Source organism: Pogona vitticeps, chromosome 15 (genome assembly GCF_051106095.1).
Source record: "Pogona vitticeps strain Pit_001003342236 chromosome 15, PviZW2.1, whole genome shotgun sequence".
Lineage (NCBI taxonomy): Eukaryota > Metazoa > Chordata > Lepidosauria > Squamata > Agamidae > Pogona > Pogona vitticeps.
The window spans coordinates 3622191-3642997 of record NC_135797.1 but is presented as its reverse complement, the minus strand read 5'-3'; the positions used below and the strand labels follow the sequence as shown (position 1 = coordinate 3642997).

Here is a 20807-nt window from a genome sequence, read left to right as displayed (position 1 = left end):
CCAATTTTACTCCCCCTTTTTTTTATCCGCAGCTGGGCGCCTTTTTGAAATCTGGCGATAGCCAGCATGAGTTAAACCCGAGCCGAATGGAGGGAAAGCAAGGAAAGGGGGGGGGACGAACCTGCTACTTTATGAAGAGGGGGTAGGTGGTAGCCTGCCTGTAATGGCCGTTGCTTAGGAGACTGACGGTGCTTTTGGGAAAAATCCTCTCTCAACGCCCACCGGTTTCTTCTCTGCACAAACCCGCCGCACGATTTTCCCTCCACTCTCCGAAAGGCCCTGTTCGCTACCCAAAGGTGCAGCGAGGCACAGCTAGGAATCTAGCATGGTTCAAGATGAAAATAGGGGTCTTTTTTTGGGGGGGGATGCATCGCTGGGAGGGAAAATTGCAAATAAATAGGTTTTAGCCTATGGTGGTGGGGGGGAGCAGGTTGGAGAGAATGGGCGAGTCAATCCAGGCATCGGCCTCAGCTGCGTTAGGAGCTTTGGATGTGGATGGACTACTGGACCCATGATCCCCTACCAGCAGCCCAGCTTGGTGGAGGCTCATGCATCCCGGAGTCCATCCACATCTAGAGTCTTTTCTGCTTCCTTTCTTAAAAGTCCAGGTGGGCACAATGCAAGGTGACTGAAAGGAGGATATTACAGGTATTGGAGTCAAAATGATAAAGGGCCTCTCTGGGTTAAGGTCATGCCCATTTGCAGGAGTGAAAGGGCAGCCATGGAGAGATTGTAGTGAGAGGTGAATTTGAACCCATTACTCCCCCTCCCCCCGACTCATTTCATGGTCTTAGCCTTCCACTTGCTTATTTAAAATGCAAAATTTGCAGCCCAAAGATCGCTGGAGTTTGGTGCCTTCCATTTCAGCACCTGGGACAGTGGCTTGGCCGCTCTCTCTCCCACGTTTGGACCGGTCTTGAGTGGAGTGGCAGGGCCCACTATCCCCAGTTAGCAGAGTTGCTAGGCACGATGGGGCTCGTAGTCCCCTCAGCCCTGCAGCCGATATCTGGTTCAAACAGGCCTCTCTACCTCGGGCGGCAAGAGGGCGGCCTAGCTAACGTGGCCACTGGGGAAGGACAATGGGCATTATAGTCCAAAAGGGCCAGGGTTCCCCCAACAGAAGCCTTACACATCAATAGCATGAAACCTGTGGTCTGATACGCAAGAGCAGGGCCAGCCATGTGTTGCAGGATGCTGGATTTGTAGTCCAACAAGTAGCTTTCCCCCCCTTCACCCATAGGCCTGTTATTATTATTTTTTTCTGGCATCATGCAGTTGGCTGGAGAAGCCGAGGGGAGAGGGAGAAGAGTGAAGCAGGGTGCAGTGAAGATTTTGATGAATTGAATGAGGCAGCTGAACCAAGGCCGATGTTAGGCAGTTAACCGCAGGCAGAGGCGTTGAGGGGTGTGTGCGCAGAATTTGATAAAGGCTGCCACTGTTGCTCCTCGGATCCCCCAAGAACCCTCTCCGGATGTTTGCGCCACATCAGGAGCGCCTCGCCGCTGTGCGAGTGGATCTGCGATACCTTACCAACTTCCGCACGGGTGTACCCCCTTAAAGAAGAGGGGGATGAAGCAGGCAGCCTGGTGCTCGGCACCCTTTTTGAAGTGCGGGGAGGTAGCAGAAGGGAGTGACCCACCCCACCCTCTTTGTCTCTGGCATTTCCCACCTCGCCGAAAAACTGGCGCCAGCGGCAGGAGAACCCTGCGCATAACCTTCTAGCACGGGCCGCTCATGGTCTGTTGTTCAGGCAAGACCTCAAATTAGTCAAGGATGCGCTTTGCCGTTTGGACAGACGGCACGGTCTCTGTAGAGCATATATCAGGTGCTTCCTTCCCCCCTCCCAACATGGATCCACCTCCTCCGAAGATGAATTTCTATGACGGGGCAGATGTTTGGCAGATGGCAGTGATGCGGAGACCCCCCGAACATCTGGCAGAGGGAAAAGCACAAGATGCTGAGGAAACCCCGTTGACACAGCACAGTGACAGCCGTTTGAGGGCATTCCCAACGGCTGCGGCTCCATCTTTGAACGTCTGGTTTGGTTGAGTCTTCGGGTTTTCCCCACGGCGATCCCAGGGAGAGCTTTCTAGGAGAGACTTCGAAATCGTTTCAGCAGACTCCGAGTCCGAGAAGATGCGGCCTGCTACTCATAACATGCTTTCGAAAACGAGGTGAGCTCCAAAAATCCATAAGAAAGCCAACGAGAGGAGAAAGAGAGCTTTTTCTCTCGGCTGCCTGTTCCACCCTTGAGCCCTCGGATGTTCCTGGTGGCCCCGGGATCTTGCAGCCCGGCTCGGCTCGAAACGCCCGCTGCCTCATCAAAAATATCTGTGGGCCGATCTCTCGTCAACCGAGAAGCTGGATGCGGCTCACCTTGGGGACCGAAAGGAGAAGAAAACATTGCCCAGCAAGGCCATGGCCATCAAAAAGGTCCACAAACATTACGTTCCTTCTCTTCTGATGCCACTCCAGGGGATCTCCAATCCGTGACACCTCCCCACCCCAAAAGAATCCAATCTTGCCCCCTTCCCCTCCCGGCCCCGATCCACAAAGACCTGACCCGTCAGCGGAAACGACCCGCCTTTCTGGCCCCGCCGGCATCTGCCCGGCCGCCCCTCTGCCCGGCGCTTGCGTTTCTCCGTCGGTCGCGATCCGGTGCAAAAAGCAGCACTTTAAGAGGAAAAAAAAAAAAGGAGGACGAAGCAGAAACTCTGTCCTGCTCGCTTCATGTTCCTGGTTTCGTTTTTTTTTTTTTTTTAAAGAAAATAAGATTACTAGGGGGGAAAAGCATAACCATAGTTTATTTTACCTATGAAATATATTGCTATATTATAAAGGATGATCATGTAACTTTCCAGTACTTTTTTAAATGTATCCAACCAAGCTGGTTTTAAGAGGGACGTAGCCCGGCTCGCTTAACTTTTCCACATCATTGTTTCTGGATACGGGGCTCTTAGGTGGAGAAGCCGGCGGTCTCTGGAATTCATTGGGGATGATTTTGGAGACCTCCTAAGGGCATCTAATCTAATCGGCTCGGCCCCGGCCCTGTTGGGAACGAACCCTAAAACACCCCCTGAAAATTGGTAATCCAGGCCTTCTGAAGCCCTCCATCTCTCTGTTTGTCCCCTCCTTACCTTTAGGAACTATTGATTCAAAATATTTTCTTTCTTCCTTTCCCTTTCTAGCCAATGCTGTTAATTTTGTCCCTTGCAACGGTCGAAGTCGCTAGCTGTTTGTGAGACAGTCCTTTGGAGGGTGGCATATTTTTCCGTTATTGTCCCAAGGAAAAGAAACTCGAGAGAATTGACGGCCGAAACCATGGAGGAGGGATAGATACAGTAGGACTCCCCTATCCGCGGGATCGGTATCCACTGATTCACTTTTCCGCTGGCTAAAAAGACGAAATTAACAAACCCCAGAAATACTTGTTTATATGTATTTTCCAGAGTGTATTTTCCAGAACTGGCCACAAAAGGGAGCCAGAGACCATGCCACGGATGGTGTTTGATTTCTGTGTTTTTCAGCGTCTGCGGGTGGGAAGGCTTGGAACCAATCGCCCGTGGATACCACAGTCCTACTGTATATTTTATCCTAGATTGTTTTGTGCATTAGAATGTGGATTCTGAGACGCGGAGAGCAGAGTGTTTAAGCCACGGGTCGATATACGTAATTGTCATGTTATTGAGTTTTCCAAACGAGTTTTTTAAGAACACAGGTGAAGGAGAGCTCTTTCAGGAGACGTTATCAGCCTGATCGTTAAGTCAAACCTCCATGGTCAGGAGCAGTCTACCCCGGAGCTTCAGAAGTTCCGGGAACAAACAATGGAGGGAAAATCCTTTGTGAGTTGGGTTTTGAAGGCTTCTGGCTTCATTTTCTCTCCTCTCCTCCATCCATTTCTTTCAGATTTTTTGATGGCGGGGGGAGAGGAGAAGGGTAAGTTTTTTGGATCCCAGTGATGGGCCTCAGCCGCCCTGATCTTTCCTGGCCCCTTGGAGAGCGGAGCCAGCGCACCCTCCCCAGAAGCGAAGCGAAGCACTGGCTAGCAAGGCGGGGGACACCCCTGTCCCTCCCCTCCGGACCCCCATGTACGAGAACCACCCACTCGCCCGAATGCCTTTTAAGGAGCTGAACCGCGTCATGGATGGAGGGCAGGAAATCAATGTACAGGGGCCTGAATAGACCTCATTAAAGGCCCTGCATCCTATCTTTTCCCCCCACCCTGCCTTCTAAAGAAACAACCTCCGCGGCCTTTTTCCCTTACAATTCTTTTTCTCTGGTTCTTTGTGTTTTTAATAAAGCCCGGCCTCCAGAAAAAGCTGGAACGCAGCGGGAGACCCGTTTGGCTTTGACGGCTCAAGAACCTGTCCTCTTCGGTGCCCGCGGGGCGCCCACCGGCCTGGTTCAATCTGTACCCGAAGGCTTCTGGTTCCTGCAGGGATTTTATTCCTGGGAAAGGTTTTTTTAAAAGGCAGAGGAGAAAGCCCATACCTCTTGTGTTAGCTTTTTTTTGGGAGAAGTTGGCTGCTGCTTTGTAACACTCGGAATTCGGTGTCTGAGCATCTGAGTGTACATTATAGACGACCCGTCATTAGGCGAAGGAACTGCTTAAGTGCTAAGTGTGGCTCGCTGTCACGCCAGGATCTCTCATGGTTTGCAAATTGGCTTTGCTTTGTGATTCCTACCGAGGGGTAAATCTAGGCTTTGTGTGTAAGACTGATTACTTGGTTGTGAAGGTCTCCCCAAACAATGTCTCTGCTAAGAGATTTCAGGGCTAATGTGTGGTTTTGCCTCCCCCCCCCCCAGTGGACTTGGTTTCCTCCCTTTCCAGTGATGACTTAAACTCCTACAGGGCTAAACCAACCAGTTTTTTTTGGGGGGGGGGAGGGAGGAATGTTTAGTCATGCTTGCTGTGTTCTGCCTCCTAAACTATGGGTTCCACCCTCTATTTAGGGTGGGGGGAAACTGCATTTTGGATGGCTTTTCCACCTGCCCCCCTCCAGCTTTTATCAAGCGGTGCTATTTTTGGTAAAATATTTGATCAGTTGTTCGGATAAGGGTGGCATGGAGGTGAAGGAGCTGTGAGAGGGTTGCCAACTGACCAGCAGTGGTGGAGGTGCTTCTGCCTGGTTTTTGTGCCTTTCAGTGGAGCTGATTGCTCTTCCTGCCCCACAGAGATGAGCTTGATTCATCCTCTAAGGAGCACTGGGTGGAAACGACTGATGCTAAAAGGCAGAGGAGCAGGGGCCTATTTAAAATCTGGCAGCCTTATTGATGGGGTCACTTTTGGTGTTGTTGACCTACACAGGCTAGTTTGGTCGGATACCAGCCTGAGTTGATCTGGAAAGCCCTCCGTACGTAGAAACTCAGACGGGACACATGTAAAACTTGAAAAGTGTGTCAGCTTCAGTTTTCTGGCTGCTCTTCCGCCCCTTCCGACTGTGGGGCGTTGATGGAGAGCCCAATGGCTAATAAGGATTAACGAGGTGTTGTGGTGGAAAAATAGTTGTCAACCTTGGACCTGCGGAGAAAACCAGAAATGTCCCCGTCTTTGCTCCCAGGTTTCTTTTTTTTCTGGAGAATGTCTAAGGTTGCCATCTGACCTCAGCCTAGAGTGCTCTTGTGCTGCTAAGACTAACATGATCTAGAAAAACCATACAACGCAGAGCACGATGGCCTTACTGTTGTAGGCAATGCCTTGGCCCTCCTCACTGGTTCAAGCCGGGACTCCTTCTTGTTTTGTACACGTATTGGGTTTGTCGAGGCGCCTGAACGTCAGGAGCGTGGCCGTCCACCTTTCAAGTGCCGCCAGAGAATGGGCTGAGATATTGGGGAGAGCTTAGGGGAGAGAGAGGGAGAGAGAGAGAGCTCCAGGCTGTTCACCCGGTGAGTAAAACAACTCACGTTCCCAGGGCTTCCGTACCCAGAAACAATCATGTCCAATTCCAAAATGAATGGCTTTACCTGTTCACTGTAAAAAAACAAAAAACTGAAAAAGTAAAACTCAAGAAAAGTGCCTTGGACATTACTCTCAAGAGGTTGGTCTCTACGTCTTTACCTTCGCGGGCATGTAAGTTATGCAGATGCCTACATAAAGGAAGACACGCGCGTGGAATATACATGGTAGTCTGCCCGAATATAATGGCTTGGAAACGTGTGCATTTTCCCCCCCTCTTTATTCTCTGCCTTTCTCTTGTGCAGCTCTCCTGATCAGACGGAAAGATATTCACCTCGCCTTTTTCTTTCATTTTAATTTGTCTTTAATTTGAGCCTTGCTGCGCGATGAAGTTTTTGGGGGAATGGATCGATTTCCTCCGGAGCGCAGTCCGATCGGCGGTGGCAGCGAGGAGAGCGTCTTGGGGTTTTTGCCGATTCACGGCAGAAATCAGATAAACCCTGAGGAAGGAGGTGTTTGAAAGCTTCGAGGCTGCTGGCTGGAAGGGATCTGCAGGCACACACACACACACCAGCCATGGACTTAGGGGCTGAGGTGATACGGAATGCTAATAAACATTCCACTTCTACTAGGGATGGAATTTGGGGATATTAGGGACTATTATCCCATAATTCTGAACATACTATTCTGATTTACACACACCGGGGTGTTATTATGTGCCGTCAAGTTGGAACTGAGTTATAGTGACTCTAATAGAGCTTTCAAGGTAAGTGAGATACGGAGTGGCTTTACATGTTCCATGCTTCCCGTGAGATTCAAACTCAGACCTTATGAGTCCTAGTCCCTCCCTCTATCCACTACACCACATTGTATACATACATCACAGAGATACCTAAATGTGGCTCGCCTGGGAGACAAGGCCTAGATTAAGCTTAGCTAGGCCTAGCTCCCCCTTAACTTCCTGTTCCTGCCCCAGTGCTAGCTGGGAGCTTTCTGTCCGAACAGGAAGCTTAGGCCGAGCGAGGCCTAGCTAGGCTTCACAGCTTCCAGTTTAGGCTGTTTCTTCCAGCTGAACCACATTCCATAAGGTGTGTGTCATTCAGGTAGATGTTCCAGAATGGTGAATTATGGGATATGTAGTCAAAGAAATCTGAAAACCCCATCCTTTTCTTCCATTCCCATGTCATGCCAGTGCAGGAACTTATTTTGAATTAAAAACATTTAAACACTGCAGTTTTTTAAAAAGGAAACTCCAAAGCTTTGTCTTCTGCTGGCAAAAATGAGCCTCCAGTGGCTTAGGTGCCGAGGAAGCTATGGAATGTTCATAAACATTCCCGAGTGCTGAAGAACTCTGGAAAATCACATGGATTGGCCTAAATCCTGTGTGGAAACCACAATCCTGCCTGAAATACACCCAGTACATAGACATTATGCAGGGTGTTAAAATAAAACAAAACACCACCCATATGGTCTGTTGTTACTCCACATGAAAGCAAGCAGCAGATGTCTGTAGTTTTTACATCATGCAGAAATAATGGGGATAGTCAAATAATAGTCTGTACAAATACAGATGCACAGAAAAAAGATAATACGGAGCGAGGCATGGTAGTAGACATACTGTCCCTTTTTTAAAAAATTCTGTGTATTTTTGTAATATTCTCAAGCCTCTGTCCCTGTTTCATTGTAAATCTATCTCAAGGGTGCGGGCAAGTCAATTCTGAGCGATGGCGACCTTTCTCAGGTTTTTCAAAGTACGTAGAAGTTGTTTGCTGAGGCCTCCATCTGATGATGCTCTGGGACCCTGGGCACAGACCGGCACTTTTTCCCAGGGGGCAAAGCAGGGAATTGAATTCTTGACCCTTTGCGTGGTCACATTCTTCAAAAAGCTTGGGGAAAGGAGGTTGACATCGCTGGAATTGACTTGGAAACACACACACACACAGAGAGAGAGTGCATCTACTATGCTCAACGAGTACTATTCTGATTTCCGATTTTTGAGCTTAATAACTCTGGCTTAATAAGTCTTGTACAGGTGATACCTCACACACTTTAGCCCGTATTCTTCACAGAAGGCTGCCCTCGCATCTGGGCAAGGGAAGGTCATGTCTGATAGCGCGGAAGCTGGTGGAAGAGGGAGGTGGGGAGGGAAAACACCTGCTTAGCCCCGGGTGCAGCAGGCTTACCAGGGTTTACCCAGGTCATCATCTGCAGGGCATCACCATCCTCCTAGGTTACTCTTTTCCAAGCTGAGTTTCACTGTAATCCTCACAGAAGCTTAATCCCACCCCCCAGGAAACATAAACAGTGACAGACAACATCTGTTCTAATGCATTGGATGATGGTTTGGCCTCGGGTGGGCAATCAAGAGCTGTTAACCTTACAAAAGATCTGTCCCCCCCCCCCCCCAGGCAAATGATCCTGCTGCCTGTATTTTTGGGCTCTCCTTCAAGGGTTGGCCTTATGGGCAGTCACGACGGGAGTCCCAAATCCACCCCCCAGCCACCCTCCTCGGCCTGGCCACTGGCCGCCGACCCGGTTTTAAAATCTTCCTTTTTTTCTCTCCTCCCTCCCCCATGTTCAAAGCGGTGTCATCAACCAAGGGAAAATGGATTTTCGTATTAAACCGACCGGTGGCTGGGAGGGAAAGGGAGGGGAGACACACAAGACACACACACAAAGGAAATGCTGAAGGATAATTACACGAGGGAGATGAATATTCCTGCCACGGCAAGCCCACGTGTGCCTGAAAAAGCTGAATGAAAAAGTGGGATTACAGCCGGCTCATTCATCTCCTGCGCACAAGCTCTTCCGTATCGGGGATGGAAATCCGAGGGAGGTGGCTAAGCCCCTTTCCACGGCCCTGATTCCAGACGCCGGACTTTCCTTGCCCTCAACGGGCAGGGGGGGAGATGCCATATTTCATGGGTAGACGTGGGCAGGGAGTCTGTCTCTATCCCGCTGTTCCCAAGGGAGAAATCCCAGGAAGGAAGAGTGCACTCTGCGTGTGATCAGGGGCACTGTGTTTTCAGCTGCATGTCCCATCCTCTTGCAGTCCAGGAACTAGAAAAGCAAAAAAAGGCAGAAATGGAATCAAATGGTTGATTCGCAACGGAAATCAAGCGGGGACTGAGTGACTTTCCCATACTCCCGCAGTACATAAATGTTGTGGCTTTGAGGGAATTAGAACCCAGATCTTCTACGTCCCAGGCTGACATGATCCGTGAGACACCCCCCCCCCTCAGCTCTCCGTTAAGGGCCAAAAGCCAAAGAACTGTCATTTTATAAATTCAGGGCCTGCAGAAGAGAGAGAGAGAAACTTCTCCGCTCCCCTCCCTGTGGTTGAAAGGAGGAAGGTCGGCATTCCAGAGCAGAGAGGCGGGGCTCTCTTTAAATTCAGAGGCAGAAAGGAACGATTGGTTAGTCCTTAGAGATTGACAGTCACCCAAGACCCCTCCCACTCATACCTACTAAATGCAGCATGCGAGGTTGTTAAAACTCCAACCCAGGGGATTTCTTCTTCACTGAACAAGAGGGATCCATCTCTGCAGCTGGTTTTTCGAGACATCGGGTGAGATCCGTGGGGAGGGTCAGCCGAAAACAGTGCCGCCCGCACGGGAAGCTGGGAGTAGCGGGGGGGCAGAGGGACCCCAAAATCTGAAGGGACAGAAGAAAAACCTTAGAAGCAGCGGGACAGCCCTCTAAGAATGGGACATCCAGCGGGCAAAAGAATCTTGACCCTCAAGGGGGGTTGGTGAGTCAAACAGAGTGGTTTAAAGTGGGACGGATGGAGCTGCAGTGGGGTCCCACTTGTTATTCCATTATTAAGGATTTTCCATCTCGGCGGCTTTTCTCCCTCAAGGGAAGACCCCACTCAATCCCGCAACAGTGGCTTGGGGGGGAGAAAGGGGGGTGGGGAAGCAGATGGCACGGTTGATTGAAACGAAATGAAAATTGCAGAGGGGGAGGGAACCCCACACCCTACCCGTAAGGCAGAAGGAAAAGGAGCCGGTTGAAGAGAGAGAGGATGATCACATCCATTCATGGCGTCGGATCAGCGACAACCAGCGGTAAAGGCCCCCTGCGCTGTGGGAGAGGCATTATGCGGCCGAGATGATGTGAAAAAGATTAATGCATGGAGTGAGCAGGGTGGGCGGGAAGTGAGAGGATGGAGAGAAAAAGAGGCAGAAAGAGTCTTGGATTGCTGGTTGAATTCCTCTGAATTCGGAGGCAGGAGGGGAATCGTTGGTTCAAGCAGGATGGATTCGCCCTCTCTTGAGTCTGTTGTTGAAGGCAGTCACGTCTGTCAGTTTGCTGTTTGATCTGGTCAGAACCGTAAGTAATGGCTTTGTATTCTTTCTACTGCTAAGGTCTCAGAGCGAGTTCTCGAGACTGTAAGTGCCAGTTGAGGAGAGAAGGGGGTGGGCTGCTCTGGAGGACTTGAAGCTATTCTGCTCTGTGGATCCCTGCGCAGGAAGTTAACCAAAATTTCAACGTTCTGCGGCATCAGCCACTGAAATATGCTGCGTAAAAATTTAGTCTAGGAGGAGAGGGAATGAAAGTGGAGAAACCGCCAAAAGGTGAAATGAATGCAGACGGTTGGAGGGTTGAAAAAATGCGCTGCCTTCACACTGCCCGGGGTGAAGGATGATCAAAGGAAGCCTGCAAATCTGGTTTTGCGGCTCAGCTAATGGTACCGGAGGATAGCAAAGGGACTTGGCTTATTTTGTGCCCTTCCAGGGCATGATGATGATGAAGAAGAAAGGCTGGGCTTGAAGCAGAAGGACCAACTCAACTCACTTATAATCTCCCTCGCAAGGCGCCGGATCAAAGAGCCGACACCGCCTCTCGCTCAGCGAAGCAGCCCACGCCAGCTCTCCAAAGGCGAAGCCCCTTCGAGTGGGCCACGTGTGTTTCCTAGCCACAAAAATTTTAGCCCCCAACCACCACCCCTGTTTTGTTTTCCAGCCAGCAACGTCCTAGTCCTCATGGAGGTCAACTAGATCTTTTCCCAAGGAGCCTTGGAAGAAAGACACAGTGGTTGGATGCTGGGTTTTCAACACGGGGGAAACGAAGAAGCATTCATTCGCCACCAAAACATTAATTTTTCCAGACCTGATAAATTGCCATAACTTTCTCTCTCTTCTCCCTTTCTATCACACAATAGATTTTTTCTGTTTGGGGAGAAAAATTAAGTTTTTTCCCCTGCCATCTTTAGGGCAGGAATTGGCCCTGGTGAGATATAAGTGAGGCCTGGAATTATTAAACAGTATTGAGAAATAAGGTTTCAGGGTACTTTATATATATTCTGATTGTTTGTATGGAGAGGCAGCAATGCAGGAAGGGCTGGGCATCTGTGGGTCTCTAGAGGCAGAGGGACCCTGACGCCTAGCATTCCTGGACATTGGCCAGGTTGCTTGAGGATGATGGGACTCGGAGTGGCCACCACTCCACACACACACACACACACACCTGTGAGATGAAAATCGGAAAGGCAGATCTCCTTAGCCTCAGGATCTAGCAGCATTATCCCTTCAACACAGAGAGGAAACTGGAGGCCTGGACTACAATGCCCATCCGCCATAGCCAGCAGAGAGAATAAGAGAGGATGGGAACTGTAGTCCAGGAGCGTTTGGATGGCCACAGAGGGTCCCAGAAACTTTGTATAAGCACAAGACAGAGGTTCCACAATTTGTCTAGACGGGAATAACCCACAGAGAGATGGCAAGTGTTTCTTTGTTATAGACTATAAATCCCTCCTTGCTGGTGGATTATGAGAGTTGTAGTCCGGGAGGGGGAAGCGTAGTTCCAGATTGTGGCCCTGCACCTCTGTTCTTGACCAGATCTTTCGCCCCCTTACTCGCTGGGCGTCCCTCCGCTTCTAGCTGAGTCACGAGCCCCACAAAATATTCCACTCTGTTTGCACAACAGATTTAAGGGGTAATAAACGCGGGCTTATGAGATTTGTCAGTTCTACAGCTAAGACCCAAAAGGGGAAGGCTTGTTAAAAATGCTAGTTTTTGAATGGATTCAAAAGGGTGGGGTTGGAGGCACAGATGAATTCCTAGGATCCATTTTAAAAAGCATTTAGCTTTCCATTTATACCGTGCAGCGCAATTACAGTAAGTATTTTTTTAAAAAATACATCAATGGAGGATTCCATGACAAGATTTTGAATTTGTTTGAAATCTATTTCAATTGCAGGACTTGATCTGCAGCTGGAGCAGCCTCTGGTGGTTAAAGACTACAGTTCCCATCTGCCCCCCAGCCAGGGCAGCCGGTGGTGGGGGATGATGGGGTCCGAGTCAGAGAGATCCAGAAGGCGCCCAGCCGAGGAATTGCTCGAGCAAGCAGTTAAGCAGAGGGAGATGCTTGTCAGCAGCATCTGCTCAGAGGGACATGGGCTACGGTGGCCGGGTGGCTGCTGCCATCTCGTGGGCCCAGAGGGAATGTCTTGGGGGGGGAAGAATCAGCACAGCCTGCCCCCTTTCGAGTCGGCTCCGTGGGCTCCATCGGGGACCCCCATTTTTCCTGTTATCCCCAAACTCAGCAGCAAACCGAACCGTAGCCGACAGCTGGAATGAATGTACGAATTTCCCCAAGGACAATAGAATCTTGCAAAACTATGTACTGTATTTGGTTCTCATACAAAGGGTTCTGGGCTGGCGGAGTCTCGAGTGGGGTCATCAAGACCCGCTGGCTTTACAAAAGACCCGACTCTGTTGGAGAGAGCATCTGTTCTGGAATTGATCACGCAGCCGTAATGGCCGGCCTCGCATTTTGCTCGTTCGTTTTATTGAAATGTGCCCGCCACCGACAGAGCTGACAAAAATACAGTTTCCTCCTACAGTTCCCAAAATCCTCCAGCTTACTGGATAGGGCTATCTGGGGGGGATGATGGGCACTGCAATCCCCAAAATGTTTTTTAAAAAACCCTCTGCTCCAGCGGCTCAGGCGCCGGCTGGCGTGAAACACCCCTCTTAAAGTCTGAAAGTTGGGTGCCACGGCGAGGAACCTCTGGCCCTCTGGAGACGGTTGGACTACAGTGCCCACAGTCCACTGGCCATGTGGGCTGTGGCTGATGGGAGTTGTAGGCTGAGAATTCTGAAGCTCAATGTTTCTCTGGATCTCGATAGACAAAATGTTACTTTTTTTAAAAAAATCATTTAATGAAGGATCGATGAAGCTCACAAAATCACCATTTGCAACTCAGGAGATATCAGGAACTTCACCCTTTAAGCTAGGAAGGGAAATATTTATTTGTGGTTTTTTAAAAAAATATTTGCAGGCTTATTGTTTTCGCTTTAATGCTGTTTTTTTAAGGACCTAAGCTCCCTCTTTTTATACTCATTGTTCTTAGCTTTACATATGGGCTTTTCATGATGTCAATCACCACTGTACCCTCATTGTTTAGAGTTTTAAATATTGCTTTAAAAAAACTTTTCTAGATCTGATATATTCATAAGTGTCCTGAGAGGCCCTCTGGATTAAACAGCTTTTTCTGACCCGTGGCCAATGCTATTCATGCTTCACAGTGGCTGGGGGGGGGATATTAAAAGTATTTTTCTCCCCCTTAATGAAAAAGATAGCAGCTTTCTATTGATGGACACTCGCGGCTTTTCAGTAAATCAGCCATCCTGGAAGCAGGCTTTGATTACTTTCGCGGCGCGCCAAAGTAAATTTTTATCCTCTCCGTGATAATATACGAGCATAGAAAAGCCCCATGGAGATAATTCAAGAGAAAGAGAGAGGGAAAAAAAATACAGCGTTGGGAAGAGTTATTTGTTGTGTCTTGGCGAGGGAATTAATAACCGACTTGAGGCAAGTTTTGAATTTGGCCCAAGGATGATTTGACTGGGAGGGAGAGAGCGAGCGAGAGATGCACATATCGCATAATTAAACTCCCCATCCATCACAGGATAAACTTCGTAAGATATATAAAACTGGTCATGAAGAAAATCAGGAGCAGATGATCACAATTACGTATATTTATTGCTCTTTGAATTATTTAATCCCCATCAATCAATGGACAGCCCTTAGATTTCCCAAGGACACTGGGGAAAAGTTACGTTTCGGGGGACTACAACTCCTATTGGCCATGGTCATTGGGGGGATACTGGAAGTTGTAGTGTATTGTAGTCCCCCCTCCCCCAAAATGAACCTATTAATTATTGTTATTTTATATTATTATTTTATGTTATTTTGATCTTGCTTTGTTACCCATCCGGCCATCGTTTGCCATTAGCTTGGCAGGATAAAAATGTAAGTAACTAAATAAACAGTGTAAAGAAACAGGTGAACAACAAAAGAAGTGGGTCGGGGGAATTGGAAATCTCTTCCAGAAAATCCAGGAAATCAAAGGGAAATTTAAGATGATATTATTATTATTATCGAGTTTTAATCTAACATATACTTCTCTTTTTAGGCTCCACTCACCATGAAAATGCAGCCGATTGAAACTTCATTCAGCGGTTTAAGTCTCTGGCTGCAGAGCCCGAGGTTCGGAGTTCGAATTCCCCCCACTGTGCCTCCTTGACTGTGGCTGGACTGGATGATCTATAGGATCCCTTCTAGCTCTGCAGATCCAAGATGAATGGTGATTGTTATTATTATTGGATGTTGAATTTGGCCCCTGGACTGAATAAGGCCTTGCTCGTTTTTGCCCCGTGAGTAAAAGAAAGTAGCATATTTTTCCGTGTATAAAACATCTTTTCTTTAAATAATTTGAGAAAAAAATTAAGGGTTGTTTTATATTTGGAAGGCAGCTGTTTACCGCTGTCTTTTGCGAAGGCGCGGGGCTTAGCAAAAAGGGGGGGCCTTTGATCCCTGCTTTTTCTAATTTGGGGTTAGAAAAGGGGGCCAAGTTTGTCTTATACTTTGGGTCATCCTATAAAGAGAAAAATACGGTAAACAGGTCAGTTCAAGACAGAATTATCTGCATCCGCCTTGGGGCAGGGAATCTATGTTATACGGACGATGTTCAAGGCATCTAAATGTCTCCTATTTGGACTACACCACCCAGGATGCTCTAGCCAAAAATTAGCCTTTCCAAACTCTGCCTGCAGCTTGTACACCAGAATCGATGGGCTTTGGGTGTAATGCAATAGTGGGTGTTTCCCTGAAAACATCCCATAAACATCTATCACTCCAGATATATTTTAGTCTCCTCGGCAGATGGTAAATTGCACCAAATTGGGAAAAACAAAAAATTCAAGGTCGCTGACATGGACAATCTGTTTACCGTCAGGAGTTTTCATCTTAATCAAATTAATAAGAGGGCTTTACCCTGGATGGGGTGAGGGGAAGGATAAAGGAGAGGAGAATAAAATCCAAATTAATTGAGAACGAAGCCCTCTCTGTTGCCCTGCGCCTTGTTTTTTAAACCGGGCTCGATGGATCCGCCTCAATGTTCCTGGAAAGCAAGTTGAGATGATTTTCAGCTTTGAGGCAAAGGATGCATATGGAAGATGCATTATGAAAATTAACAAACGCGATGGGCCCCCAGCCAAAAACAATCCCATCAGAAGAGATAAAATTCTGTTTTATTTTGCTGGATGCTGCCCCATCCATGCGACGACGGGATCCTTTTTTTCACAAGAGGCATAGACATGCTGCTGTTGTTAGGATCGTGGCGAATCTGACTTATGCCGACCCTCTGAATGAGCGCAGTCCAAAACGTCCCGTCCTCCACAGCTCTGCTCAGCTCTTGCAAAAAGTTGTGGCTTCCTTGAGGGAGTCTGTTCCTCTCATATTGGGTCTTCCTCTTTTCCTGCTGCCTTCCGCCATTTCCCAGCGTGATGGTCTTTCATAGAGAATCTGGTCTTCTCATGATGTTCTCAAAGTAGGACAGCCTCAGCTTCAACATTGTTGCCTCCAGAAATAGTTCTCACTCGATTTGATCCAGGACCCACTTATACTATTTAAATATCACTAATAAATTAGCAACCTCTATTAAAATCAATTGCTCAGAAATTTCCTGTCAAGCATTCCACAAAGGCTATAAAGGTTACAAACAGAACGAACGGATAGTGTCCTTCTCTCAAGGAGTGCTTAAATATCACATTTATTCATTTAGTCTCCTTTGTGGGCTGCTTTTCTCCCTGTGAGGGGCCGCAAGGCATCTCACAATGTAAAAATAAGTAATATTTAAAGCACAGTGTGCGTGTGTTGTGTGCTGTCATGTTGGGAAGCAACGTATAGTGACCCTAACAGGGCATCCAAGCCAAGTGAGATATTTAAGGAATAGTTTGACCAGCCGCACTCCCCCCAAAATGACCGAGTAAAGAGCAGTTAAAATGTGCAGTAAGGATGAAAGGCGCATTAACCCATTAAAAAGCATTTAAAACTTCAAAAACACACTTAGAAAATAAATTAATCATAATAATCATAATCATAATCATAATCATCATAATCATCATCATAATAATAATACAGCACTCAGGCACCATTTAAATGTTTGTCAATTTAGTTTAATTTAGCTTAAAGGTAACTGCATTTTGAATATGTTATGTTGTTTATGTTCTTGCCATTGATCAGACAGGCGGCATAAAAATTAATTAAATAAATATTTAGAGGTTTTTTCTTAAATAAAAAAATACCCAGCGCCCTATATAACTGAATAGCAGAGAGAAAAATGATTTGTTTCCGCAAAAAACAAAAAAAACCCCTCCCGCAGGTAGCCTGCCCCTGACGATGGAGGCTCCCTTCCCTTCTTTCCCAGCCCCTCCTCTTTGCCCCGCCCAGACGGGCCCGCGTCACGTGACACCCAGGCGCCGCCGGCCCCCCGCCCCGTGTCACGTGGAGGGGGTCTGCCCTCGCGGCCGGGGCGCAGACGCGCGCGCGCGACGTCATCAGCCCGCGCCCGGCACGGCGGCGCTGAGGAGAGAAAAAAGAGAGCGGGCTCTTGAAAGGAAGGGGGGGGAAGGGGAAGGGAAAGAAGAGAGTCGTCGGCACTCGGGCCGGTTCCTTTCCTTCCCGGGAACCCGACGAAGCCGGTAAGGAGGGGTTTTGAGCGTTGAAAATACAAATTAAAACGGAGGCGGAGGAAAGGAAAGCAAAGCGGGAGCCGAGCTCGGGGGGAAAAAAAAGAGCACCGCTCCGGAGTGCGCACGCGCGGGCGAGAGGCGGCGGGGCGCATGCGCGGCGGCCGTGGAAGGCGGGGGCGGGGCCTCCGCGGCTCAGTTGAGCTCGAGCCGAGTGGCGTCGTCTTAGTAGTGGAAGGGGAGGGGGGGACTCGGCGAGCCGGGGCCGCGCATGCGCACCCTGGCCGGCTCCTGGTTCCCTGCGTCTCCTTGAGCGGCCATGCATTCCGTAAGCGGAGGGGGGCGGGAAAGGCTTGCAATGGGGATCGGGGCTTTGGGGTGGAGGGGAAACGTGGGGGGGTCCTCTGCCCTTCGTTTTTTCTTTTGCATCTTGTTTTATGCAAGAAGTTTTGCATTGCTGGGGTTTTTTTTTTTTGAGGCTGCGGTCCTCTCCTGGTTTACTTGGGAGTAAAGTCCCTTTGAAACTGATGGGGCTTGTTTTCCGAATGGAACAGGCAAGGGATACGGTTGCCCCATTGAAACATTGCTTCCATGCCCTCCTTTTCTTCCTTTCCCTCTCCTGCCCCCCCCCAATCCCATTCCAGACTGGAAGAAGGAAATGATTGTAATGGGATTTATATAGAATTATTGTTTTTTTGCACCCCATCCCATTTAGAGCTGGAGGGAGGAAATGGGCTGTTTTTTAAAAAAAAAAACAGCAACACAGCAGAAGTCAGAAATGATTTGCTATGAGAAAGTCCTATTTGGGTTTAAAATAAGGTCCGCTCCCAGGATAATGTCTAACTTATTTGATGGAAGTTAAAAGATAAGTTGCAAAGTTCGGTTCTTTAGTTGCAAATCAGGTAAAGATTTTGCTCAGGTTATAGGAGCCTGGCTCTGCTAATTAATCTGACAACAAGCGCTTATAAAATACTTTATATGTTTAAGCTTGTGTATTGTAAATAGATTACTATGTAAATATGTTCAATTGTGGTTTGTTTGGTTTTTTTGGAAGTGTTTGCTTTCCTGGCCGTCGGCAGCCCTTAAAAATGATAGGGAATAAAGTATGAGCATCCTTTAGAAACAACTTAGAAAGTGTTTTAAAAGCCAGAGGGAAAGCAGCTTAATTGTGTTGAGTGCAGAAATATCCAGGGAGGGAAAGGTTTTCCGAGCATGCTTACACATTGTGATACTCCAGAGTTTGGAACAACATTTTCCAAAACTATTCCTTAGCTTTTAAAAAAATCATTATTAGTTTTAGAAATGTGTTAACGTTATTTCTTACTCCTCATTTGAACAGGAAAACAGGACTTTAATATGAGATAAGATAGCTCAGTGGTTTAGGTCTCTGGTGGTGGAGCCAGAGGTCAGGAGTTCAAATTCTACCTGTGCCTCCTTGACAGGGGGTGGACTTGATGATCTATAGGGACCCTTCCAGCTCTGCTGTTCTAAGATTCTTCTTACTCATAAAGACTCATATTCTGAAGATTAATGAATAAATTCCGAGTTTCAATAAGTCTGAGAAGGATGTACATCCTCCTTTATCACATTTGTGGTATATAAGTTGCAGCGTGTATCTGAGCCAGGGGTCCAGAGTTCGAATTCCACTCTGTGACTCCTTGACGGGCTGGACCTGACGATCTATTGGGGGGTCCTTTCTAGTTCTGCACTTCTAAGAGATGATTATTATATTACTTTTTAAAAAAGACTTTTAAATGTTGCTTTTCGGGTGGGTCATGTTTACATTTTGGGTGTATTGACTAAGCATGGTAAAGCCCTGCTGTTAGTAGCTTTTTTAAAAAAAATCATAATATTGTGATGCGCTTTACACAAAAAGCTAACCTACAGTTCTGATAAGCTCCGTGTTTCTGCTGCAGTTGTGAGATCAGCCAAGCAACAGGGACTGTGCAAGAGTGAAAAAGGTTTTCCTATTCTGACAGAAGACTGTGATGTCATTAGTAATGCCTTGTGTCGCAGGCTAATGCCCTCATCCCGTAACAAAACCGGTGACTTGTACCAGGTGGCCTGGCAGAGGACGAGGGCGATCCCTCTGCCTTCTTTATGGCAACTGCTGCGTCTTCGGGCAGAAGCTTGGTCCTCCTCTTTCAAACAAGCCAGTCTCATCCCTTGCTAGTATGGAATCGCCTGTGGCTGCCAAGGCTTGTTGAATACAAGGATGCACCTTGGTAGTAAAAAAAATATGGATATGTTAAGGAGAGACCCAAAATGTAAAAGTTTGTTGAGGATGTGGAGCCACTAGCCAAAACCCTGTTTGCGGTTCACGGATTGGGTCAATTCAGGGCGTTCCCAACCTGGGATCCCCAAAGATTCTTGGACTACAACTCTCAGAAATTCTGGCCAGCACAGCTAGTGGCGAAGATTTCTGGACATTTTAGTCCGGGAACTCGAGATCCAATGTTGGGAACCACCGGACTGAGTTGCTCATAAATGCGTGTGGGTCTGTGTCGGTTTTGTGTCTCTAGCCTGCGCTCAGGCACCTCATCCGTTAGCGATCATGAGCCACGGCAACGTTTGCGATCTATGAACACAGAGAGGATTGTGTAGATTTTGATGGTGGTGAACCCTAGGCCTTCCATTAGCCCCTAGACGGTATAGCTGGAGACTTGGGGGAGAGGCCCTTGGTCCAAAGGTGGCCCATGCCAAGCTTGGCTGAGGATAAATGAAGGCAGATCTAAACTTGATTCAGAAAACTCAACATTCCCCCACCTCACAGGACCTTTTACGTAATTCTTGTTAGCAATGGGAGAGATCAGGGGCCTCTTAATATGGATCAATGCAAGTTTTCAAGAGTAGAGGCTCGCTGTTTTAAAAAAAAAACATTTCTATCATGGTTAGCTGCATGGTGAACTTGCTGAAGCTAAATACGCTTTAAGATGTGCAGTGATCTCTTCTTTTCCCTGTCTCGCAACTGGCAAAACCATTGTAAAAAACGAAGCAGTTAATTGAACTTGTGTAATTGCATTTGGCTGTAGAGCTTGTCTGTGCTATCCCAAGTTCCGCATGCAGGGGAAAAAAAATTGGAATATTCATCGCCCTGTCTCTTTCACTTTCTTTTCCTTCCTTCGGGCCTCCTACTAAAAATCCTCTCCATTTCCTCAAGCAGAGAAATCGCATGCTTCTTAAGAGACATCAGCCAGCGGATCGAAGCTTAATTGAATTTAGAGTCCGTGCAACGCTTTCCACTGGATAACCTTGACTTCAAGTATTTATATCTGAGAGCAGAGTGAGTGAGTGTTTATGTGTGTGTGTGCCTTTTCTTTGAACTCTGCCTTCCATTGCATGTGAGGAGGGGGAGAGAGAGGTTATTCATGAATATGATGATACACCCCCCCAGCTATGCCCCCCCATCAGCTCTTCAGCTGTGTTCAGTCTTAATGTGTGTTGCTGTTCCCCCTTAGGGTGAACTTGACCACTCTTTCTGCTGTTGACTATAAATAGTTATGGTACTTGGGATTTACTGAGTCTCCATGTGCCTGCTATTGCATAGGTGGCCTGCGGGTTTCCCCATCTGTCAGCAAAATGCATAGCTTTCCATTTCTGTATCCACACCAGGGCGGATGATACCCCCCTTCTAGAAATGTGGAGATTTTGAAACTGGAAGGTGAGGAATGTAGAAGCATGAAACATGCTACATATAGCACCTGGAGTGTTTGACATTTTTTTTCCAAGTCTTGTCTTTCCTATATTAAAATAAAGAATAAATGTCTAGCTCTTTCTGTGTGTTTATGTGTGAGAGAGGGAGAGAAAGGTTTGCCGTTGTTATGTATTTCTAAAGGTGTCTTCCTCGTTTGGGGCACCAGGAGCAAGAAAGAGCTCACGAGCCCGGCAAGTTCTGCTTATTGAAGGTTGTAAAATTCCAACCAGGAGTCTGG

At 47.8% G+C, this 20807-nt stretch overlaps 1 long non-coding RNA gene across 1 annotated transcript; it reads left to right on the top strand.

Moving 5' to 3' along the window:
- The first annotated feature begins 9893 nt into the window (after nt 1-9893).
- On the top strand, nt 9894-14581 carry LOC140702793 (uncharacterized). Its single transcript, XR_012082054.2, has 2 exons — nt 9894-10228; nt 14319-14581. It is a non-coding gene; the product is annotated as an uncharacterized LOC140702793 (long non-coding RNA).
- The last annotated feature ends 6226 nt before the right edge of the window (nt 14582-20807 follow it).